This window comes from Arvicola amphibius, chromosome 3 (genome assembly GCF_903992535.2).
Source record: "Arvicola amphibius chromosome 3, mArvAmp1.2, whole genome shotgun sequence".
NCBI classification, from domain to species: domain Eukaryota; kingdom Metazoa; phylum Chordata; class Mammalia; order Rodentia; family Cricetidae; genus Arvicola; species Arvicola amphibius.
In genome coordinates, this window is record NC_052049.1 from 165,400,046 (window position 1) to 165,409,985 (window position 9,940).

Consider the following 9,940-nt stretch of genomic DNA (forward strand, 5'->3'; position numbering starts at 1 on the left):
CAGCAAAGGACCCAAATTTGGTTCTCAGCCCCTGTCAGGTAGCTCGCAACCATCTGTAACTCCAACTCCAGGGAATCCAATGCCTCTGGCTTCCACAGGCACCTGCGCTCACACTCACATACACACATGCAGACGTGTACACCCACACACAATTTCAAACAGTAAAAATAAAGCTTCAAATTAAAAAAGCAAAGAAAAGGGAACTCCCTTAGAGTCTAGGTACCACTGATGACAGATGTAATGTTAGCACATCCTCTCTCTTCTCAAACATGAACGAGGGAAGAAAAAAAAAGTCTAACAGTGTAAATATTTGCTCTATTCATCTTTTAAAGTGAATGGTTATCAATTGCATCCACGGTTTATCTACTGCAGTGTATTGGTATTCAACAGCAAATCTGTTTCCTTCCTTTCTGCCCAGTACTTTAAGATTAAGCTCAGGAAAATCTCCAGTCACCCATAACTGGCAGCCCAGCAAGATTGAAAAAAAAAACCAAATACTCACAGCCTTCTGACCTGAAAACCTTTCATTGATTTGTACACGCTTAGGAGGATATTTAACTATGCTAACATGATACATTTAAGACTAGGAAGTTTTTATTTGCAGGGGTGGGGGTGGCAAGGTGGCTCACTATGTGGCCCTAGCTGGCCTGAACTCACTATGTAGAGCACAGATGAAATTGCAGGCGTGAACTACTACTACACCTGAATCACTCAACTTCCTAGCTATTTAAAAAAAAAGTGGGGGGGGTTCAGCTCAGTGGCAGAGCCCTGCACTAAGCCCTGGGTCTGAAGGGCCTATTCAGAAGTACTCTAGAGTAAATTACACTTGAAAAGAGACCAAGAAAAGAGCTACAATAGCTACCAGAAAATACCACAAAAAATAAATAGATGATCAGGGTGTGGTGGTACACGCCTTTAACCTCAGCACTCAAGAGGCAGATCCCGGAATCTGAAACCAGCCCAGTCTACGTAGAGTTCCCGGCCAGGGCTACATAGTGAAATCCTGTATCAAAAAGCCTGAATGAATGAATGAATGAATGAATGAAACAATGAATGGGAAGCTGGGTATAGTGCCTTACACTTGTAACACCATCATTCAGGAGGCGGAGGCAAAAGGATTACTCCAAGCTCCAGGTTAGCCTAGGCTACAGTGAGACTTTAAATCTCATTTAGAAAGAAAAAAAATTTTTGTTAAGACCTGCGGCTATAACTCAGTGGGAGAATGTTTGCCTAACGTGCATGAAGCCCCAGGTTCAAGACAAGATCAGCCTTGATGATGATGGTAGTGATGACGATGGGCTGGTATGGGAAGAAGATCAGGCCAGCCTGGACTGCATACCCAGGAGAGTAGAAAACCAGACAGACCTAGAGTGGGGCTAGACAGATGGCTCAGTGGTTAAAAACCCTGGCTCCTCTTCTAGCACCTTCATGGCAGCTCCTAACCACCTATAACTCCAGAGATCTCATGTCCTCTTCTGGCCTCCATAGGCATTAGGCATGCACATGATACAAACATACGTGTGTGTGTGTGTGTGTGTGTGTGTGTGTATTGTTTTGTTTTTAATTTGACTCTCAGAACCTGAGAGATGAGTTAAGAACACTGCCCTTTCAGAGAATCTAAGTTTGACTCCCAGCACCCACAAGGCATGGCAGCTCACAGCTGTCTGTAACTCTGGTCCCAAGGAATCAGATGCCCTCTCCTGGCTTCCTTGGTCAACTGGCACACAAGTGATCCATAAACATACATGCAGGCAAAATATCCTTACACATAAAATAATATGTTGTTCTTACATCTGAATCTACCACTTAAAAACTTTGCTCCATTTGACATGTAATTTCCTGAAATTCAAATTTCCTCCAAGGGTGATGTTTTTAGTACCTTCATTAGAGAATTGTTAAAAAATTACAGAGAAAGCACTTAGCACAGCCCAACATGTAAGCAAGCATTCAATAAATGTTTGTTATTCTTGGTCTGCTTAACTCCATACACAGTAGGAGACACTTGGGAGTTTTTCTAATATACTATATGCACAGCTACAGCTTTAAAAGGCAAAGGCGATAAGAGGAAGCTGGTGCTAGGCACAGAAGCAAGAATCATTAATACCAGACTATGGAGGTAGAGTCAGGTGGATCAGGGCTTTGAGGGGAGGCTGAGCTACAGAGTGAGTTTGAGGCCAGCCTAAACCACTCGAGACCTTGTTTCACAAACTAAAACGTAACACAAAAGACAGGCCAGTCATTCGCTTGGCAGAATGCTTGCCTAGCATTCATGAGGCCCGGTTCAGTCCCCAGCACTTATAAACTAGACAAGAGCTGCTGCAATCCTAGCACTTAGAAGACCAAGAGAGGAAAAATGCTGAACATTCCAAACCAGAGTGAGCCACACAGGGAGCACTAGCAAGGCCTACCAGGTCTACATAGCAAGACTGTCTCAATCAAATTCCTTACATCCTCTACCCTGCCCCAAACAAGAACAAGTGACAAGCTGGCTCCTCATAAAGACAGCATGAGAACCTTGCACCCAGAAGTTCCTCATCAAGAAAAGACAGCGTGGTTCTGGTTCACAGTTAGAGGCTAGTGGAGTTCTATGAGTTTGAGGCCAGCCTGGTCTACAGAGTGAGTTCCAGGACAGCCAGGACTACACAGAAAAACCTTGTCTCAGGGATAAAACAAACAAACAACAACAAACAAACAAACATTAATTGAGAGCTAAGGTGTATCCAGTGGTAGAGCATTTACTGTGTACTTACAAGAGGCACACAAACAGAATACTGGAATAAAGGTGAAGTCACACGGCAGGAGTTAATGATGGCCTGGGTGTGATGGTACCTAGGCAGGGGAATAGAACACTTGACTCTGAAGACAACCTTCACTACACTGTAAGACCCTGCTTCAAAGGAAAACAACAAGATTTTGGAAGTAAGAGTGTGTTTTAATGGCAGAGGGCTTGCCCAGAATGCAAAAAAACCCTGGATTCCAATCCCAACACTGAAAAAAAAAAGTAAGTTTAAGTTCTATGTCAACTAATGATAGAAATTATCCTGTTATTATATATAATTTGTACGAGGTAGGAATGACCTGGCCTCAAAGAGAGCACCTCTCACCTCGGAAGCTGAGGGAGGAGGATGACAAGGTTGAGGCCACCCTGAGCTCCAGAGTGAGACCTTGGGTGGGGATAGGGGTGTCTCTTATACTTCAGCTAGCAGGCAGGCTTTCTGGGTATTTAAATTCTACAAAACCTGCCATAGATTATTTTAAACAAAGCAAACTCCAACTGTGATTATAATTATGATTCTGGTTGTCTTAAATGCCAATTATTCAGATCTGAAAAATTCAATCCTTTAAATTAGTAATCTATAAATGTATCCAAACGGAGCTTTGACCTCTTGTTGACAGCCACTGAAAATGCCTTCCAGTGGCTCAGCAGGTAAAGAATTCATGGAATTCATGTCTTCAGTCTAGCAATCACTGTGGTTGACCACAGTCAACACTAAATTATTTGGGCAATGCTGGTTGATCATCTAACTCCTTAAAGGCCTTCCATCTTTTCCCTACTTCACAATGGCTATTAATTACTTCAAATGACAAAAAAGCACAATTTGTAAATATTACACAGTTAGGAAATATTCCTAGCTAGTTATTACAAATGCCCAGGGACAAACCACAGTCAGGAATGTGGATAAACTGTAGTTTAAAATAAAGCTCTGGATTACCACTGATTTCTTCTAATCTACTTAATCCTCCGGTGCAGGCATGGATAATCAGGATCACAGTTCCCTCTAGGGCAAATGGTCACTTGTCTGGTGGTCTCCCCAGTGGCGAGGCACTAGACCAACCACTCCATAGAACAAGGGAGGGATGCCAAGCTTGGCCCCTCCTAGGTTTTCTCTAGAGGACTGTGGACTGGAGACCTGACTCTTGACAATACCAGAAACAGGACTGTTCAGTTCCAGCAGTGTATTATTCCAGAGGTCCCAATGAAGGACCTCAACCTCAGGTCACCTGCCCAATATTAAAAGAACTATTTTATAAGTCACGCACTTATTTATAACCCTAATGTTGTATAGGCTAGAGACAGAGACCCTATTCCCCAACAAAGGAAAAAAAAAAAAAACAAAAGACAAATCAAAGATTTATATATTTTCTGAGGAAGTAACATATCCCTAAATTAACCATGTTCGGATGGAATCAAGTAAGTAACGGAGCAACTATATCTGCAATGCACTAAGGCAGAGGTAGTGTATTATCCCTTAGTCACCAGAAAACTATCTACAAAAGTGTTGGAATAAAATGAGTAGGCTAGCAGAATGTATACAGAAGGCAAGAGAGCAGTAATGAGGAAAAGCTGAGCCAGGCACAGTGATGCATGTCTTTACTTTTTTTATGTACTTATTTATTTTGGATTTTTCCGAGACTGGCTTTCTCTATGTAGCCCTGGTTGTCCTAGATCTATAGACCAGGCTAGCCTCAAAATCAGAGACCCACCTGCCTCTTGCCTCTCAAGTGCTAGGATTAAAGGCATGTACCACCACACCAGCTGGTACTCTAAGCCCAGCTTAGGAGGCAGAGGCAGGAGACTGTGAATTCAACAGGCTGGTCTACATAAAGAGCTCTACAACATCCAGAGCTACACAAAGAGACCCTGTCTCCAAACAGAAAACAAAAACAAGAGGAGAAGGAGGAGGAGAAAGGCTGAGACTTCAGAACATGATCCCCACACTATCTGGCATGCTAACAATAAATCTATGGAAATTCCATTTTATCACAGGTGGGGGTAGAATATGACTCACCAGGTAAAGGCACTGCCTGCCAAGCCTAACAAACTGAGTTTGGTCCTCAAGACCCACACAATGTGCCAAGCAGTGGTGGTGCATGCCTTTAATCCCGCACTCAGCAGGCAGAGATGGGCGGATCTCTGTGAGTTCTAGGCCAGCCTGGTCTACAGTGTGAGTTCCAGTATAGGCTCCAAAGCTACACAAAGTAAACACTATCTTGAGAAACCAAAAAGACCCACACAACAGAAGAAATGAGTCCAGATAATTTGTTCTCTGTCCTCCAAACATGCACTGTGACAGCCTCTCCCCACCCCTACACACACACACACACACACACACACACACACACACTAAAGAAATGTATTAAAAAACAAACAAACAAATGACCAGACACAACCATGTCAGGAAGTCTAAAATATCAGCACACTGAGACACAAGGATCTAAGTTCCAGGCCAGACTTGGATACATATTAAGAAGATCCATTCTCAAAGCAAATCAAAGCAACAAGAAATGTCTTTTAATTTAAAAATCTCTTTAGTCAGCCAGGAGTGGTAGTGCATACCTTTAATCTCAGAACTTTGGAGACAGAGATAGGCAGATCTTTCTATTATGAGTTTGAGACCAGCCTGGTCTACATAGCAAATTTCAGGATAGCCAGGGCTCCCCAGACAGACCATCTAATCCCAACCATGCATCTAATCTTTGACTTTTCCTCACTGACTACAACCTTGAAACTCAATTATTTAACCTGGAGATAACACAACAATTATGGAATACATGCAAGAATAAATCCACTAGTTAGAATCATTCTAAAAGGCCAGAGTGGAGCCAATGTCGGGACTTTGAAAGGCAGACTTTGATTACAATGGAGCAGGAAGAGCCCTTTCAGCTGGAAGGATGCCTCTCACAGGTGTACAGGCATTGTGAACTGCCCCCGAGCATAAACTCTACTCACAAAACAGCCCAAACCAACCAGGAAATACACAGAGAGGGGAAGAGAGGAGAAAATGCAAGAGTCAAAATCTAGGGCATAAGTAAAATGTAAGGTGGGGGAGAGGAAGGGAAAGGGATAAGGAGAGCTGTCACACACATGCCGCAAACTGGTAACATCTGACACAGCTTTTCTTCCCTTGTTCTTCATCTTCATTGAAAATTATTCTTCTAAGACTTTGAATTCCAATGCGTTCCCTAATGTTTATTTCTACTTTGACAACGGACGTGCATACTTCGGGTTTGCTCTTGTGTTTTCTGAGACAGGGTCACATACTTTAGTAGTGCAGGCTAGCCTTTGACTCTGGGCCATCCCTCTACTTCAGTTTTGTGCACTGGCATTACAGACATGGTCCACTTCTGATTCTTCTATAACCTTTCTTTGCTTTCAGACCTCCTGAGCAATTTCCAGCACTGACAGTTCAGGAAGAGACAGGGAGAAACCTGAATGATTTGGCACTTTTATACAGTACGACATCACTGTCAAGTAAGTAGTCAGTACAAACCAACTGACAGGGATTTTTCTCCAAATAGAGCAATTTGTGGTAACTGAAACAAATGATTGAGAAGATTACACACACATATACATTTATATAAGTACAATGGAAGGTGTCAGATTCAAAAATAAATTGTCTAATTGAACAAAAATTATAGGTAGGCATGGTGGCCCAAACCTACATTCCTCGTATTCAAGAAGTATGAGGACCACAAGTTTGAGCGCAATCTGGAACACAAAGAAGGGTTCTATCTCAAAAAATAAGTAAATAATAAAAAAACAGTAGGCAGGATAGGTAAACCAGTTAATGTTCCAGGCCATGATCTGATTTGAGAATATCTCAAGGAAGACAGAAAATGTCTCTGTCATCAGAAAACTCATTATATTGGAGGAACAAGATCGTAAAAGAGGGAACAAGAAACCAGGCAGAGGTAGGCCTAGTGGCACACTCCCTTGATCCCAGCACACCACTGGCAGAGAAAGAGGTAGATATCTGTGAGTTTGAGCATAGCCTGGACTACATAGCAAGGCCAGGCTATCCAGAGCTATACAGTGAAACCCTTGTCTCAAAAGGAGGAGACACATACAGAGTAAGCAAAATAATTAGAAGATATGAAAATAAGGTTTGGGTTTTCTCTTAATGAGAAGCCTTTGGAACAGCAGAATGGTAAAAAATGCTCCGACTGGTATGGTGGTACATACCTATAATCCCAGCAAAAGGGGGAACAGGCAGGAAGATCATAAGTTCTAGATCTAGTCCTGACCATATTATATTTAAAATGCCTACAAATGGGGCTGAAGGGATGGCTCGGTGGTTAATAGCACCTATGGGTCTTACAGAGAACCTAGGTTCAGTTCCTGGTTTGTTTTTTTTTTTTAAAGGTAATTGTCTCTCTCCATATGTGGTAAAAGTAGTCTAGAACTCATATGTAATGCAGGGTAGCCTTGAACTCTTGGTGATTCTCCTGCCTCAACCTTTTGAGTCAAGGCGGCCATAGAGATGTAGCTCAGCTGGAAGTGCTTACTTACCTACCATGCAAGAAAGCCCTGAATTTGATCCCCAGCTCAGCATAAAAACAGGTGTAGTTTACAGGTGTGTGGTGGACTTCCAGAATTAGGGAAGTAGAGGCAGAGTTGCCCAGATACAAGCCAAAGTTACAAAATAAGTTACAGGTCAGCCTGAACTACAGAGCAATAGTCTGATTTTTGTTTGTTGGTTTGAAATACACAAGAGAGCTGGGAACATATAAGCTCTGAAGTACAGCACTTGCCTAATATAACAAAGCCCTAGGTTCAAAAAAATAACATCCAACATTCAACTTGTTGTCGGGCCAACGATCTTTAGCACCACAAGAAAACCACCTGATTTTTCCACTTTGTAAAAACACCCTGAAGGTGGAATGTTCTAGTCAGTGTGTTAATCACAAGGGCAAACTAGAGATGTTTCTTCAGTCCTTTAGGCTTTAGTGAATACTATTTCAGTTTTACACTTTCAGGGGTTTGCCTTCTGAAACTTGGGCAACATCCTAATCCAAAGTATTCGATCTCCGCCATATTATAGAGAGTGTTTCTAAACACTTTTGCTTTCTTTTTTTTTAAAAAAAGTGTGTGTGTGTGTTGACTAAAAGCTAACCTCAGGTGTCCATCTCATTTTTCTGATATGCTCTCTCATTGGCGTAGGGTGCCAGGATTCTGACAGGCTGGGAGGTCCACCAGCAACCCCTGGGACCTAGAGAGCACTGGGATTACAAGTGGATATACTTCACAGAGTTCTGTAAGGACAAAGGAGAAGATGCAAACCCAAGGCCAGCCTACTCTATAGAATGAATTCTAGGCCAGTGAAGGCTAACACCGCAAAACTCTGTCTCATAAAATCCAAAACAAAATAAAACAAAAATCCTCACACACAAAGTAGCACAAAATCAGCAAGTGATAATGAACTGGAAACTCAGACTCCCGTGGAGATGTTATTAGGAACCAGATTTCCAAACATCCATTCAACACTTCAGAATACTCATCTAATTTAATTATGATGACTTCACCACACAGTAAGTAACACTGCCCACAATGATGTTTACAAAAGCACTTGTCACTCCCTTCGGATGTAGCAATGAAGAAAAAAAAAAGGAGCATGTTTCCATACTCTTCCTGTGTTTATACTCTGTAACAAGTGACATTTTAAGTGCCACTTCAGATGGGTTAAACAGCAAAGCAATTTTGATGGGTTTTGTTGCCCTAATTCACTCATATCTGAGACAGGTTTCCAAATCAGCCTTTGAGAAACTACAGAATTCTAGGAAGAGACTACAGAATCCCACTCTGGCCGCTGTAAGATAACAGGCTCCTGCATTAAGCAACTCGAGTTGAGCGTATTGCAATACTAGAGCAGTTCCGAAATAAAAGTATCCCCAATGCCAACCTGCACCAAGGAACTAGTCAGCGCCAGCAAGGATGCTGCAGTGGGCTGCTCCCAAGAGCTCCGATCCACCGAGTACCTACAGTAGTGTTAGCTCGGCCTCCCGCAACCCCAGGAGGTGAATATTCACAGTTCCCGCCCCACATCTCCCCGGAGTATTTCAGCCAAGGCCGCGGGACGCGTCAGCGGCGGCACCGGGACTCTGACCGGTCCGAAGCCGGAGAACCCGGAATAGCGCCGCGAACGCGGCGGTCAGGCACCTGAGAGTCGGCAACAGCCGGGCGTCCGCACCGACGCCAGACGGGCCGCTCTGCACCCGCGCCTCTTATGATCGCTCCCCGGGCGCTCTGAGCTGTTGGGTGTCCGCTGCCCGAGGCCTGGGCGCCGCGTACCTCAGAGCCCGCGCGGCCGCGGCCGAGCCCGGCAGGAAGCGCCGCCCGAGCCGCCAGCGCCGCAGCCCGCGCCGCCGCCTCCCGCGCTCACCTGCCCCGCGCGCCGCCACCGGCTCCCGATCCCGCAGCACGATCAACAGCTCCCTCGGCCGCGCCCGCCCGGCTCCGGCACCTGCATGCCCAGCACTCAGCCTCCTGCTGCCTTCGGGGCTCAGAGTAACACCCGCCCACCGCCCACGACCATGGCCGGCTCCGTCGCAGCCGCTGCACCGCCCGACGGAGCACGCGCGCGCCACCGCCGTGCCCGCGCCTGCGCGAGCGCGCGCGCGGGCCTCCCGGGCTCTCCTCCCTGCTGGCCGGCCCCGCCCACCCTCTAGGGCCAATCCCCAGACGCCCGCCTCCAGGCATCCCCGCCCACTTACCGCGCAAGGCTCGGTCCTGGCTCCGCCCCTCGGGAGAGTCCGCGCCAGCCTCTCTCTGTGCGGCTGTCTGCGCCGCTTTCCTACTGCGCTGCGGGCGCGCTTGGGTTGGCTTGCGGAGCACTGCGGTGTCTGCAGCACCCAGCTCGCCGCCTTCGGGAAAAGCCGCACCTCCGCAGACACCCTTTGTTCCCACGGCCCAGCTGGCCTTCCTTTCCCTGCGATATGAACGATCCTTTAGGTTTGAAGTGGCCAGCCTTTGAAACACTTCTGTGTTGTCTCCCCACACGACCACACTTGACGTTTGGCTGCCGAACCTTATACTTCGCCCAGCGCTTTTTGCTTGCCTCATCTCCCTGCTGTCGGGAAATTTCATAGTCCTTCCTTTAGCTTGAATTTCACTTGCTGTCAACCAAACCTTGGGGGCTGGGGATAGAGCTCAGCGGTAGGG

At 45.5% G+C, this 9,940-nt stretch overlaps 1 protein-coding gene across 2 annotated transcripts in view; it reads right to left on the bottom strand.

Annotated features, from left to right (window-relative positions):
* Positions 1-9,365, bottom strand: part of Pik3cb (phosphatidylinositol-4,5-bisphosphate 3-kinase catalytic subunit beta) — a 108,357-nt gene extending 98,992 nt beyond the window's left edge. For both annotated transcript variants that reach the window (XM_038324013.1, XM_038324012.1), the window contains exon 1: positions 9,162-9,365. The gene's annotated coding sequence lies outside the window, so the exon portion shown is untranslated. The remainder of the gene's footprint in view (positions 1-9,161) is intronic.
* Between the last annotated feature and the right edge of the window lie 575 nt (positions 9,366-9,940).